Source organism: Eubalaena glacialis, chromosome 17 (assembly GCF_028564815.1).
Source record: "Eubalaena glacialis isolate mEubGla1 chromosome 17, mEubGla1.1.hap2.+ XY, whole genome shotgun sequence".
Classification (NCBI taxonomy): domain Eukaryota; kingdom Metazoa; phylum Chordata; class Mammalia; order Artiodactyla; family Balaenidae; genus Eubalaena; species Eubalaena glacialis.
The window spans coordinates 81,678,075-81,692,107 of NC_083732.1; the positions used below are offsets into that span (position 1 = coordinate 81,678,075).

The window sequence follows — 14,033 nt, forward strand, 5'->3', positions numbered from 1 at the left end:
TGATATCAAGACTGTTATGGAATTGGCAAGAGACAGACACACAGATCAATGGAACAGAATAGAAAACCCAGATATAGCCTCACACAAGTATGGCCAACTGATTTTCACAAAGGTGTAGAGGCAATTCAGTGGAGGGAGGATAGTCTTTTCAAGAAATTGTACAGGAGCAACTGGACATTCAAAGTCATAGATAGATAGATACACAGATGATAGATAGATAAACCTCCACCCAAACCTCACATCTTGTACAAATGGTAACTCAAATATATCATAGATTTAAATATAAAACATAAAACTAAAAAAAGTTTTGGAAGATAATATCGGAGCAAACCTTTATGATCCAGGACTTGTTGAAGTGTTCTTTAGATACAGCACCAAAAAAATATGATAATAAAATGAAAAATTGATAAATTGGACTTCATTAAAATTAAAAACATTTCCTTTTTGAAAGTTCCCGTTAAGAAGATAAAAAGACAATCTACAGACTGAGAAAATTTGTAAACCACACATCTGACAAGTGACTAGTATCTAGGATATATTTTTTAAAACTCTCAAAACTCAACACTAAAAAAATAAACAATTTAATTAGAAAGTGGACAACAGTCATGAATTAAGTTTAACTTAATTCCTAAGATTAGCTCTTGTGACATAGATGCTGCATAAAGCAGTGAAAATTTTGAAGAAGCATGGAATGGAATGAAGATGAATAAGAAAAATAGGAAATGCCCAAAGTCAGGGAATTATAGAAAATGGTTGGGAACGTCAAGGAAGAGCATGAAAATGGCTTATGTAATAGCCTTCCTGTGTCAATGATCAATACGTGACTTTCATTTGCCTTATCTCCACCACCCGGACCCCATCCATGTCTTCATTTTTCTTCAGCATTTGAAAACCACGTATTCATTTAATAAATATATATTGTAGACCTATGCTAGGCTCTAAGGACCCAGAGTTGAACATATTAGACACTGCAATTCTCAGCTGGGCACATAAGAGCTAAATTGAAATCGTGCAGGAAGCTTTGATTCAAACTATAAGACTTCCCCCCTCTTCCTCCTACAGAACCCAGCCACATATTTTTACATCCCTTCCATCAGGAAAGTGTCCATTCCCAGAACAATCAGCAGGTACAGATCAGAGTTTATCCTATTCCGCAGGTGTGTTTCAGCAGAGAAGCAAAGTCTGAGGACTTCTGATTTACATAAGTGTCACGAGAGGATGAAGGATGTCTCAATTTAACTGACACGCTGAGAACCTACCAGGTCCCAAGTGCTGTAGGCTAGTACCCACGGTTCAAAGATTTCAAGAGAGATTCGGTCCTCATTGAGATTAGAGTTGACTAAGGCAGGCAAACCTGTAAATGAAAAGAACAATGACAAAGCAAAACATTAAGTCACTTTGCTGTACCACAGAAATTAAACACAAGATTGTAAATCAACTATACTTCAATAAAATTTTTTTTTAAAAGTAGGCTCGTAGGGACCATTTATATGAGTGTACTTGTTTTTATTGGGCTGGGTGGGGTTTAGTTGGAAAACTGCCTAGCTTAAATGCTTCTTAAAATATTAGAAACCCTTTCCCAGCCCTCCTATCTTTCTGAGTCTGTTGTCACTGCCTCCACTGAATTTTTAATGTCTGGTACTTGCAGATAACAAAGGTACTGATCATTAGATGTCACCATGAATAACTAAAAGAAAAGGTAAAAGCTAACTATTTCCCAGCACGTATATATGCAATACACACATAAGATCACCCTGAAAAAAAAGTGTCATAATAATAAAACATAATTTATTGCATCCTTACTGTGTGCCAGGTATTGTACAAAGCATTTTACAGCCATTATCATATCTAATTTTCACAACACTATTGTAAAGAGGTAATTATTACCCCTACTTAATGGGCAGGAAACTAAAGCTCAGAGCGCTGCACAGATCGCCAACAGGAGAACCAGGATTCCAACCCAGTCTAGGGTTGCTGTTTGATGGGATCAAAAAATAATACCCCTCAAGTTCAAACCAACTGACATATGGTCATATGGAGTCAGACAGATGGAAATCACAATGCCAGCTTTATTACCAGTAAAATTTGGAAGGAGGACATGGCTAAACTGTGCGAAGAAACAAGTTTAATGATACTCCTCTGAATTGAAGCTGCCCTCCCTCCAAAATGCAGGCCCTTACTGCCCAATGCACTTTACCCAAGGACCCACATTGGAATGCTTTCTCTTTGCAGATGTACCCCCAAAGAGAGGAGAGAAAATGTCCTTCAAGCCCAGGGTTCAGTGAGTAAGGAACCAGTGGGACCGATAGTATTGGGTTAGGGAAGTCTTCTAAAAGCAAAAGGAAGGAGAGAGAAACAAATGATCCACCCTAGCAGGCCCTGGGGCTGGGCTCTCTTAATCCACTGGGTTTGATTTTTTTTAACCTATCATCTGCAGGAGGGAAGCTCTGTCATTCAGGAAAAGACCTCAGCTCTAATACCAGACACTGTTCCATTGAGAGTCACTCTGGAACTACAGATGGGTAGCTTGGATGTTGCCCCCAGAAATAGTTTGAATAATCAATTCATTATATGAACTCTAAAAACTTCTTCATATGTAAACTGAAAATATACTCCTAATTCTTTTTCCCACCTCCAGTTATGTCCCGGCAAATTATCTAATGTAGTTCATTGGAGGTTCTGTGATAAGTTTTAAGATTTTCAGGGAGACACTCTGATAACTTAAAACCAATCACATAGAAATGTCCTGAAGTTGATAAAAACCACCCCCAATATCATTTTAGCAGAAAAAAAAATTAAGCTCCCAAGATAAAATCCTTTTGCAATATAAATCTAAAAGAATTAAAGACCAAAATCAAATTATCTTGCCATGGTTAGCTAAAAGTCTATAGATCATGACAAAACTCTCCATTAGAGATTCAAACTCTCCTTTTATAATGTATAGTTGTTGTTTGTAAATGGCTGCCAACTACATTGCTCAGGCTCCCTTTCATCTAAGTGTGGCCAAATGATTGAGTCTGGCCAATAAAATAAGAACAGAAGTGATACGTGACACCCTCCCCACCCCCTGCCCCACTTCCAGGCCATGCTCATGAAAGCCTGGATATGATCTTCCATTGTCTGTCTCACTTCTCCCCTCTGCTTGCTAGATGTCAACACCAAAGGTGACCCTAAAGACCATCCATTGACGTTACCCACGTCTCCATCAACCTGGGCTCCCACATGACTGCACAGAGCAGACATTCTACATCACCACCACAAATGGTACTTCATGTGAAAAGTCTAGGGTTTGCTTGTTACAGCAGCTAAAATTAACTTAATTAAGAGAAAGTTAAAAAAGAAATTAAAGTCTAAAATTCAGCACCCCTCATTTCTGTTTTATTATGCTCAATCTCAGCCCATATGTCCTTTCAGAGGTATAGGTAGCATTGAGGATCCTTCAGGATTTCAGTCTGGGCTGTTCATTCATAGATCTGCTGATTCGGGACCACACCAAACAAATCTCTTTTGGGCTTCACTAGTCAAGTTCAAACTGTTAAAAGGATGCATAAGATTATCACCGTCCTTGCCCCACACCCATGAAATTTAGAAAACAAGTAAATCCTCAGTTCTAGGATAGTTTTACCTAGGAAGATGATGTTCCCAGAACCTGAGAGACATAGCCACCAAAGATGAAACTGAGAGAAGGAAAGTGGAGAGCAAAGGGGATCTTTTTTTAATTCATCCTGGCCAAGTTACAGTTCAGTCTCATGATGGTTGTCTAGGGGAATCATGGTCGGTAAAACTAAACACAATTGGAGTGATCTCCCAGCAAGGGTGATTATAGAATCAGGTTATGCCGCCATTTGCCATGCTGGGGAGGGACCCACCTATGCTCACTTTCTCACCTCCCAGAGAGAAGCATTTGAGAGACTACTGCTTATTTAGCAAAGGTTCAAGTTTCACAATGGTGGCATCCCTGGTCATCAGATCCTACTTCAGGTTCCTTCCCTTCCCTTCCTGCACCTTCAAAAACCTCAATTTCTGTTTCCCCTCTGAGCCTTAAGTGTCTGGCACCCCTAGTTTAGAGTCAAATAAGCACTCCAACTAATCATTGTGAAATCACATCCAAAATCTCTTGTGGGCAGCTCTTTCCTCCTGTGTCCCAGTGGTTGTTGACTCTGCTTTTTTATTGGAATTACCTAGATGTGAGATACCAACTTTTAGGGTATTTTTTTTCCCCTCTAGTTCCCATGTTTGTTCCCTGTGAGGAATCATCTTCAATGGATCTCTGAACAGGAACTGCTATGGATGTCACTAAGCTCCATGCCCCCAAGGGCATAGGGAGGACAAATACCTCTGACACGTGCCCTCAAGATGTTGTCCCTCCTCAGCTTTTCAAAGTTCTTAGTCTTGGATAACATTTCTTTCTTCTATATCTTCTTTTATTTCCTCTGTATTTGGATGCACAGATATTAATTCCCATCTGTCATTTGCCTACTGTTCTATGGGGATGCAGCTGAGCTTCTGGGAGTTTCACTACCTCATACGTTGGCCCTTTTCCTTCTCTAACAAATGTAGGCTAACCTGTTTTACCTGAATTCAGTACCTTCCTACCAGTGCTTCCCCTTGCTTTCAGAGACTATAATATAGATTTCCAGAGCGTTTCATCTCAAAAACAACACTAGCCTTCATCCCCTCCTCATTTTGCTTTGCACCCAACTTTCCAGAATGTACAGATGGCGATGGAGGAGAGACATCGTCCCATCTTTCACTGATGAACCTGCTTTGGTCTCTCGCATTGGCAACCTTCATGCACTTCAGCACGTTGGCAGGACAGCCTTGGACAGCTGAGCATCGGCACACATCTCAGCAGCATCCTGGAGCTCACGCCAGCCAGCCTGGTGCTCTCACTTGTACCGTAATCCTTGCCAGGTCCAAGGAAGTGCCAAGCATCGCCAGCCGTGGCTTTGATGACTTGCAGACATGTAGGCTGGATTTGTTAGCTCCTTATCAGCTTACAAATGACTTTGACAAATTTTCTTCTTTGATTTTCTTTTTCCTTTTGAGGGAATGTTTGGATTCCTATTGCAGAGCCTTGTTTATATACCAGTTAAAGCAGGAAGCAATTACCATCAATTATCATGTGACACTAGCTACTGTCTTGTAATTACCGTGACATTAAGTTTATATAGAAATTATTGTTGCCTCCTTCCAACTAAATACTAAAGAATGGCATGTCAGGAGGGAAGAAAGCCCATCTACAAATATAATCTTCCCCTCTAAGAAAATCTATCTAGAGAGCACTTTTCTTAAATGTTTGTGTATTTCTCATTTCTTAAGTCATTTCTTCCTTCAAAAACATATGATGATGATGTGCTTGACAGCCTCCAAAATGGTCCCCAAAAACACATGTTTCCTGGACTTCTCCCTCAGCTGACCTGTATAACCATAAGGATATTGTTGGAATGAACCAGTGTGACTTCCAAGGTTAGGACAGGAAGGACATTGCAGTTTCCACCTTGCTCTCTTGGATTGCCCACTCTATGAGAAAGCAGCCCCCTGTCATGAGGACCCTCAAGCAACTCTATGAAGAGATCAACATCGTGAGGAAATGAGACCTCCTACCAACAGCCAATGTGCCAGCCACGTGAGTGACCCACGGTAGAAATGGGTCTTCCAGGCCAGTCCCAGTCAAGTCTTTAAAGAACTGTGTCCCCAACCCATCTTAACTGCAACCTCATGAGAGCCCCTAAATCCAGCACTATCCAGCTAAGTTGCTTCCAGATCACTTACAGAAATTATAAGATATTAATTAATATTTATTATTGTCTAAGTCACTAAATTTTGAGGGGATTTGTAATATAATAGTAGATAATTGATACAGATGGTGATTATTATTATTGATGGCTATGATGGTGATGCTAACTCTTATTCCCTGGAAGAGAAAATATAATATCAGGCATAGGATTCTCCCCTTAAGAACATGACAAGTTTAATTACAGATAAATCACAAGGCTTGTGACTTGGAGATAAATTACATTGCTTATTTAGATGCTGATTTGTAGTTGCATTCTTAGTGACAAAGATGGAGTAAATACTCAGATTCTTTGACCCCAAGATCTAAAGAGGTAACTTCTTTTCTAACTAAGGAGAGGAAAGCAAAGTTCCTGGAAAGAAGAACTATGACAAGGACCTTGCATCACTCATATAGATTTTCTGTGGTGTGTTTCCTACTATTCAGTGTAAAAAGAGATAAGGTCCCCCTTACTGTTAAGTTGTTTTATTACAGCGCTGTCTTTATCCATCTGAAATGTAAACCTCTACGTTTGTACAGATGTTAAAGTTTGTGAAAAGTTTTAGATAATTATATAAAGTGACAAAACATAACTCTCAAAGAAGATATAATTTTTATAAATTACTCTTTGTTAATTACTTCAGATACAACTGACCTTAAACTTATTTTGTTCTGCTTCCCCACCTAATACTAACACTGGGGGTTAACAGACGCTGTTAAAAAAAAATCAACTCCAGTACAAATGTAGACTTTCAAACTGACTGTTATAATTTTCTGTATTCTTTTCTTAGCAGTTCACAAAAAAGGCTTGATTTAAATAATAATACCCTAATCATTTCTAAATCTAAAACACAATATGAAATGCTATTCTTCTACATTTGAGTATAGTACTTCGGGGTTTATAGAGCATTTTCTTATACATTATCTCAGTTGTAGAATATTAACAACAACAATGACATCAACTGATTGGGCATTTTGATGCCTATTTTACAGATAAGGAAACTGAACAGCACAGTAACTTACCTAAAATCACAGAACTAGAAAAAGCAGAGCTAGAATGGAAAGCCATGCTTAGCGAGGGCCAGAACCTGGAGTGGGACCTTTGAGCATCTGACTTTAGACTGTTGTTACAAGCTGAGGCAAATAGGGGTGCTGCTAAGTGATATTTTGTTCAGAGTGGCCAGGAATTTGCCAGTCCTGCCAGGACATTTTGCTCTACTCTGCAAGGCTCCCAAGGAAGATAAATGCACCAAACACACTTGGCAAAGCAAAGCACATTTTCCTTAGCTAGGTTGTTCCCAGGCCCCAACGCAAAACCCTAATAAGACAGGCTGCATTATGTGACCCAGTTTCCCTAAAGCCAAAACTAATTCACTGCAGGACTCGGCCTGGACACCACGTGGAGAGGAGATACAGCTTCCTGAGAGAGAGATGGGACAGACACTTCGACTGAGAACCATTTCATGGAATATTTTGCCTTGAGATCTTTACATGGCTTGTCTCTTCTTTTTATTCCAATCTCACATTTCAAATTCAAAGGCCCAGAGAAGCCTTTCCTGACAATCCAAACTAAAGCAGCCAGCTCCCCATTTATTCTCTAACATAACACCTTGTTTTAATTATATCATAAAACTTTTTGTTCCCAGAAATTACCTTATTTAGTCATTGCCTTGTTAATTAGCTGCACCTGCCCCTCACCTTCTACCTTAGAAAGCCCTCCAATAGCAAGAAATTTGTTTGCTTTGCTTTTTGGTTTGCCTCCAGTACCTAAAAGATCCTGGCCCATAGTAGATACTTTATGAATAAATAGATGAACCCCCTTGAATCTTGGTATGAGTCCAAGTCCAAGTTATGTTTTTCACTTTATCAATCTTCTCCACTCCTTTATACTTTTATAGACACAGACCTACCAACCTTAAACTTTGGTTTTTCCAGACTTAGTCTCAACTTTTTGACCTTCCATCTCTAAGAGGAACTCCCCACATTCCTAAGAACCTCTTGATTACTTGGGGAGACTGCTCTGAATTTCTCCAGTACCATGATGTAAGAGAATGAGCATAGATTCAGAAGGCAGACAGATGTGGACTTAGCTTGTCCAATACCTGAGGCTCAGAAACTGAGGCAGAGGATATATGGGAAATCTCTGTTCATTCCTCTCAACTTTGCTGTAAGCATAAAGCTGTTCTAAAAAATAAAGTCTTAAATAAATAAAGTAGGTAAGGTATAGGGAACGTCTGGTAAAACAACACAGAGTGAAATGCATTTTTTTACTTCCTCATAAAGCCCCTACTAAATTCCTAATTACCAATGAAGAGATGTAAATATATAAGTCCACCCAAAAAGAATGGGAAAGGAAATAGGACATATTTTTTAAGTGATCACAATTTTAATTTTTAAGGTGTAAATCAAATCCGTGGGTTACAACTAAACTAGCAGACTACAGAAAGAGGACAGTTTGGGACACCAACAATAACAAGCAGTTTTGAGCAACAGCACTTTGGAGAGGCTCAGAATTAGAAACATGAAATAGCTCTGAAGGCAGGGTATAAGGGGTGGGCTGAAAGCAGGAAGATTGAAAGTCAAATAAGGAACAATCAATCATGCATACCTGTGATTCTACTCTTCAAACAGCACCTCTCTCCCTGACTCTACCATATATTTCATCAACAAAGGATTCCTATCCATAATTTAGAAAGAATCCCTACAAATCAATAAGAAACTCAAGAGAAAAAAAAAAAGTCAAGCGACAAGAGGAAACATATATGAGCAACGAACATATTTCATTAATGCTTAAGAAAGTGAAAATCAATACTGGCATGAGATAACATTTTATACCCATTAGATGGGCAAAAACTAAGAAGCCTTGAATTGTAATTCGAGTGCTGTTGAGGATATAATTCAGCAAAGTTCTTATAAACATCAGGCAAGATCATAATTTAGAAAATAATTTGCCATCATCATGTGTATTAGGCTAGGCTGGTGACTAAAACAGACCTTAAATCTCAGTGGCTTAACACAATACAGGTATAATATTATGAAAAGTCTCTAAAATTTCAGTGTGAATGGCTCTCCTCCAAGTGGTGACCCAGAGGCCCAAGCTCCGTCCATATCAGAGAATTATGCTTCCAGTTTCAAAGATTGTATGAACACTGGGGTGCGTGTATCTTTTCGAATTATGGTTTTCTCTGGATATATGCCCAGGAGTGGGATTGCTGGATCATATGGTAGCTCTATTTTTAGTTTTTTAAGGAACCTCCATACTGTTCTCCATAGTGGCTGTACCAGTTTACATTCCCACCAACAGTGTAGGAGGGGTCCCTTTTCTCCACACCCTCTCCAGCATTTATTGTTTGTAGATTTTTTTTTTTGATGATGGCCATTCTGACCGGTGTGAGGTGAGGACCTACTGTATAGCACAGGGAACTCTACTCAATACTCAGTAATGGCTTATATGGGAAAAGAAGCAAAAAAAGAGTGGATATATGTGTATGTATAACAGATTCACTTTGCTGTACACCTGAAACTAACACAACATTGTAAATCAACTATACCCTAATACAAATTAAAAAAAAAGAAAAGATTGTATGAGATGCTTCATACCCAAGCATGCAATGGGTTAAAGTACTTCCACCCACATTACACTAGCCAAATCACAGTCATATAATCTCATCCAATCTGCAGACGAGGCTGGGAGTTATAGTCTTCTTGTGTAACCAAAGGAAATGAGATGGATGAGCAGCTAGAAGGTCTCTGGCATATCTTATAAATTCGAGCATAAACACACTATAGAGACCAGAAATATCCTGGGGTGACATCAGAGGAATCACTCAGGGACCCCAGAGGAATTCTTGCATATATACACCAGAAGACATGCACAATTATGCTCATGGAAGCATTGCTCATAATAGCAAAAATTTGGAAACATTCCAAATACCCACCAATTAAAAGCTGGAAACAATCCAAATACCAAACAACAGGTATAGGAATAAATAATTTTTTTCACCAAATGGAATACTTTTAGCAGTGAAATGAATGAACTGCAATCATAGACAATAAGAAAGGTGAATCTTTTAAAAAACAGTTTTATTGATGTATAACTTCTATACCAAAAAAACCCCACAAAACCCTGCTCATGTTTAGTGAATACAATCTGATGAGTTTGGACATATGCACACACCCATGATAGTACCACCACAGTCAGCGTGATAAACATGTAGACACATCCATTACCTCCAAAAGTTTCCTTGTGTCTTGATTTTTGTGTGTATGGTAAGAGCGCTTATTATGAAATCTACCTTCTTAACAAAAAGTTAAGTGCACAATACCATGTTGTTAACTATAGGTGCACGTCGTAGAGCAGATCTCTACAACCTATGCATCTTGCATAACTGAAACTTTGTACCTCCTGAACAAAAACTTCCCATTTCCCCCTCTCTCCAGCCCCTAGCAACCTCCATTCTATTCTCTGCTTCTACAAATTTGACTATTTTAGATACCTCATATAACTGGAATCATGCAATATTTGTCCTTCTGAGACTGGCTTATTTCACTTAACATAACGTCATCCGGGTTCATCCATGTTGTCACAAATGGTAGGATTTTCTTCTTTTTTAAGGCAGAATAATATTTCATTGAATGTATGTAACACATTGTCTTTATCCATTTGTTTGTTGATGGACATTTAGGTTGTTTCCATATCTTGGTTATTATGAATAATGCTGCAATGAACAGGCGATTGCAGATATCTCTTTGAGATACTGATTTCAAGTATTCTGGATATACACCCAGAAGTAGAATTGCTGAATACATGATAGTTCTATGTTAAATTTTTTGGGGAAACTCCATACTGTTTTCCATAAGGGTTGTACCAATGTAGATTTCCACCAACAGTATCACAAGGATTCTTTGTTCTCCATATCCTTGCTAACACTTATCTTTTGTTTTGTTTTTAGTAATAGCCATCCTAACTGGTATGAAATGGTATATCATTGTGGTTGTGATTTGCATTTCCCTGATGATTAGTGATACTGGGTACTTTTCATGCCCCTGGTGGCCATTTTTTGTCTTCTTTGGAGAAGTGTCTATCCAAGTCTTTTGCCCATGTTTAAAAACAGGTTATTTTGTTGTTGTAGTTGTTATTGAGCTGTAGGAGTTTCTTGTATATTCTGGGTATTTACCTCATCAGATAAATGGTTTGTAAATGTTTTCTTCTATTCCTTAGGTTACCTTTTCACTGTTTTATTTCCTGTGCTGTGCAGAAGCTTTTTAGTTTGATGTCATCCTAACTTGTCTATCTTTGGTTTTGTTCTCTGTGCTTTTGATGTCGAATTCAGGAAATCATTGCCAAGACCAGTTTCAAGAAGTTTTTCCCCTACGTTTTCTTCTAGGAGTTTTACAATTTCGGGTCTTACATTTAAGTCTTTAGTCCATTTAGAGAAAGGTAAATCTTATGAAGAGTTGTTGAGTGGGGGAAAAAAAGCAAATCACCAAATAACACGTTTAAGTATATTATTTTTCATAAAAATTAAAAAGTAAACAATGCTAAATAAGCACATTGTTGAAGGGATGCATTTGTGGTTTGTAAAATTATTTTAAAATAGGTAAGACAATGATAGACACATAAAGAAAGGAATGTACAGATAATTGCAATGGTACCAGGAATATTCTAGCTGATAAGTTGTTAGGTGGGTTTATGGGTGTTCATTTTATTACCATACATATTAACTCATATATACTCTAAACACAAGAGGAAAGTCTATATTTGTTAAAAGTCATGCTTATTTGCTAACTCTTTATGTTGCTATATAAGAATAAGGAAAAACATGAGGAGGGAGGCAATAAAGATAGGATGATATGTTACTCAAAGTCCTTTATTTCTTCCCTGGACCCCACTCCCTTTGGATGGAAGACTTGTTAACTCTGCAGATGTTTGACTGTAGGAGATCCTTCTGTTATCTACCTCCATTCACCAAAAAGGGATGGAAGAATCTGTAACATTGAAGTTTGGGTCTTTGAAGAATCTTACCTTTAGGATGAAGGCTGGAAGCAGTGCAAGTAATATCTCAATATTGCTTCACACTGTGTTTATTAGCAGGTAAAGGGTATTCAGAGTCCTATTGTTCTCAATCCCTTTGACATAATGAAATTTCTGTTGCACTGTCATTTTTTAAAATTGAATCAGAATATGGCCTGAGCTAGAGAGAAGTGTGAGCCTTAATATGGCAGATCCTAAGATGAAAGTGCTTGAAACAGTACCTGGAATAATGAGTGCATTTAATACATGTTTATTACTATTATTACTATAATTAATATTATTATTAATATGTATATATGACATATATATGTATGTATATGTATGATGCTGTCTTCATCTTTTTCTTGAGCATCATCTTTTCCTGATTCACCGCATCCTTTTTCTGGATCCCATGCTGATTATAACAATTTTTGTACCCTCTTCTTTTTCCCAGTTTTAGTTTGAAATGTAAGGGTTTCCAGTATAAGAACAAACATTTGGTATTTCTATAATTTGGATGTTGATACGTTCTATCCTATCCCTGTATCTTTTTGCCTTTGTACATGCACAGAGTTCAAGGACAAAAGTAGAAACGGGATGCAATTTGTAAATGAAGTCCTGTTGCTGATAAGATTGCTCAGGGAAAACATCTTAAGAGAGGAAAGTAGTTAAACAGAATATCGTCTGGGATCTCTTCAAAGCCTAAGGTCTTGCCAGCTCCTGGAGAGTAATGATTATATAATTCATCTTTGTATTTCAAGTCTGTAGAGCACAGAGTTTCTGAACCTTTCACACAACAAATGTTTGTTAAATAAATTAGTGAACTAATAAATGAAGGGATGTTTACAAAAAAATTACTCACTGCAGTACAAAGAGTCTGCTTCAGGCATAGAAAAAGTAAAGGAAGTCTTACTGGTAGGTATCTATATATGTCATGTAAAACACTTCAGCGTTTCTCCAAAGCTATAAAAACATCTGAAAACACACAATCAGTTATATAACAATGAAATCTTCCATTTATTTACATTGCTTAAGGGCTTCCCTGTGTTATAATTAATTTTGTTGAATCCTAAAATATTCCAGGGTAAAGGGATACTAGAGGTTATCTGTATTAGGCAAGGTAGGCTAACATCCATTATCAACAACTCCAAGTCATAATTATTTACCATGATAAAGTTTCAATTCTTGCCCATAGCACATTCGTGCAAGTTCAAGGGAGTGGAGATAATCTAGGCTCTTTTCATCTAAGACTGTACTATACCTCATACCCCTATAGTCGCCTAATAAACCATGCAGAAAAAAGGAAGGGTGAGGAGTTTGTGCAGGTCTTACGGTCCAGGCCTGGAGCTGGAGTCCCAGCAACATTCACTGGCCAGAATCCAGTCATACGCTTTACCTAACCTAGAATGTGGTCTAGCTGAGTGACTAGTAAGACAATGAAACATGCTTGAACATCTTGACAATATCTGTCACATCACACGCTGAGGCATGAATCCTTCCAATACACTTGACCATGGGAGACCAGACATCTCATCAAATGCACCTAAGGGCATTGATTTGCTATTATGTGAGATATTCCATTTTATTCATGAATACTTGGAATTATTAGAAAATTATTTTTATCAAGTATTCATCTGAGTAACACTTAACAATATGCTGTGATGGAAAGAACCCTTACGTAGAGTTCCTCTGTCTTGGGTTCTCACCTCAACTTTTCATTTACCAGGTGTGTGCCGTGCCTTTAGGTATGTTTAGGTAAGTGTAGGACTCCCAGAGCCTGAGAGTCTTCATCTATAAAATGGGGGAAATAATGCTTGCCTCAATGAAAAGATTAAATAATGAGGAAGTTCTTGATTTAAGGAAGGTCTTCAATACATGCCAATCCCTTCTTTAATTTGTACCATTTACTTTGTTCCGGCTTAGCATCCAACACTATCCTTCTTCTCTTCCAAATGATGGCAATTCAGATTATCTGACGCAACCATAGTGTCGTCATTTATGGTCTACTGCAAACAAATGGGCCAGGTTCCTTCAACAGTCAGTAATTTGGCATAGTTTATGATCCTTCAGTGACGACACTGTGGAGGCTCCATACGATGCCCACAGCGAATAAGTGAAGTGGTTCTGACAACTTCACCTATATTTCTTTAGGAAGAAACAGGACCAGAGAGGTGAAGTGATTTGCCTGAGGTCACTCAGCCAAGTCAGGGAGAACTGGAGTTAGAAGCCAGACCTCACCCGCTA

At 38.2% G+C, this 14,033-nt stretch overlaps 1 protein-coding gene across 1 annotated transcript in view; it reads right to left on the reverse strand.

The window, feature by feature from the left end:
• Window positions 1-1,314: 1,314 nt before the first annotated feature.
• ZFAT (zinc finger and AT-hook domain containing) overlaps window positions 1,315-14,033 on the reverse strand; it is a 452,145-nt gene continuing 439,426 nt past the window's right edge. The window contains exon 26 of the transcript XR_009697705.1: window positions 1,315-1,354. The gene's annotated coding sequence lies outside the window, so the exon portion shown is untranslated. The remainder of the gene's footprint in view (window positions 1,355-14,033) is intronic.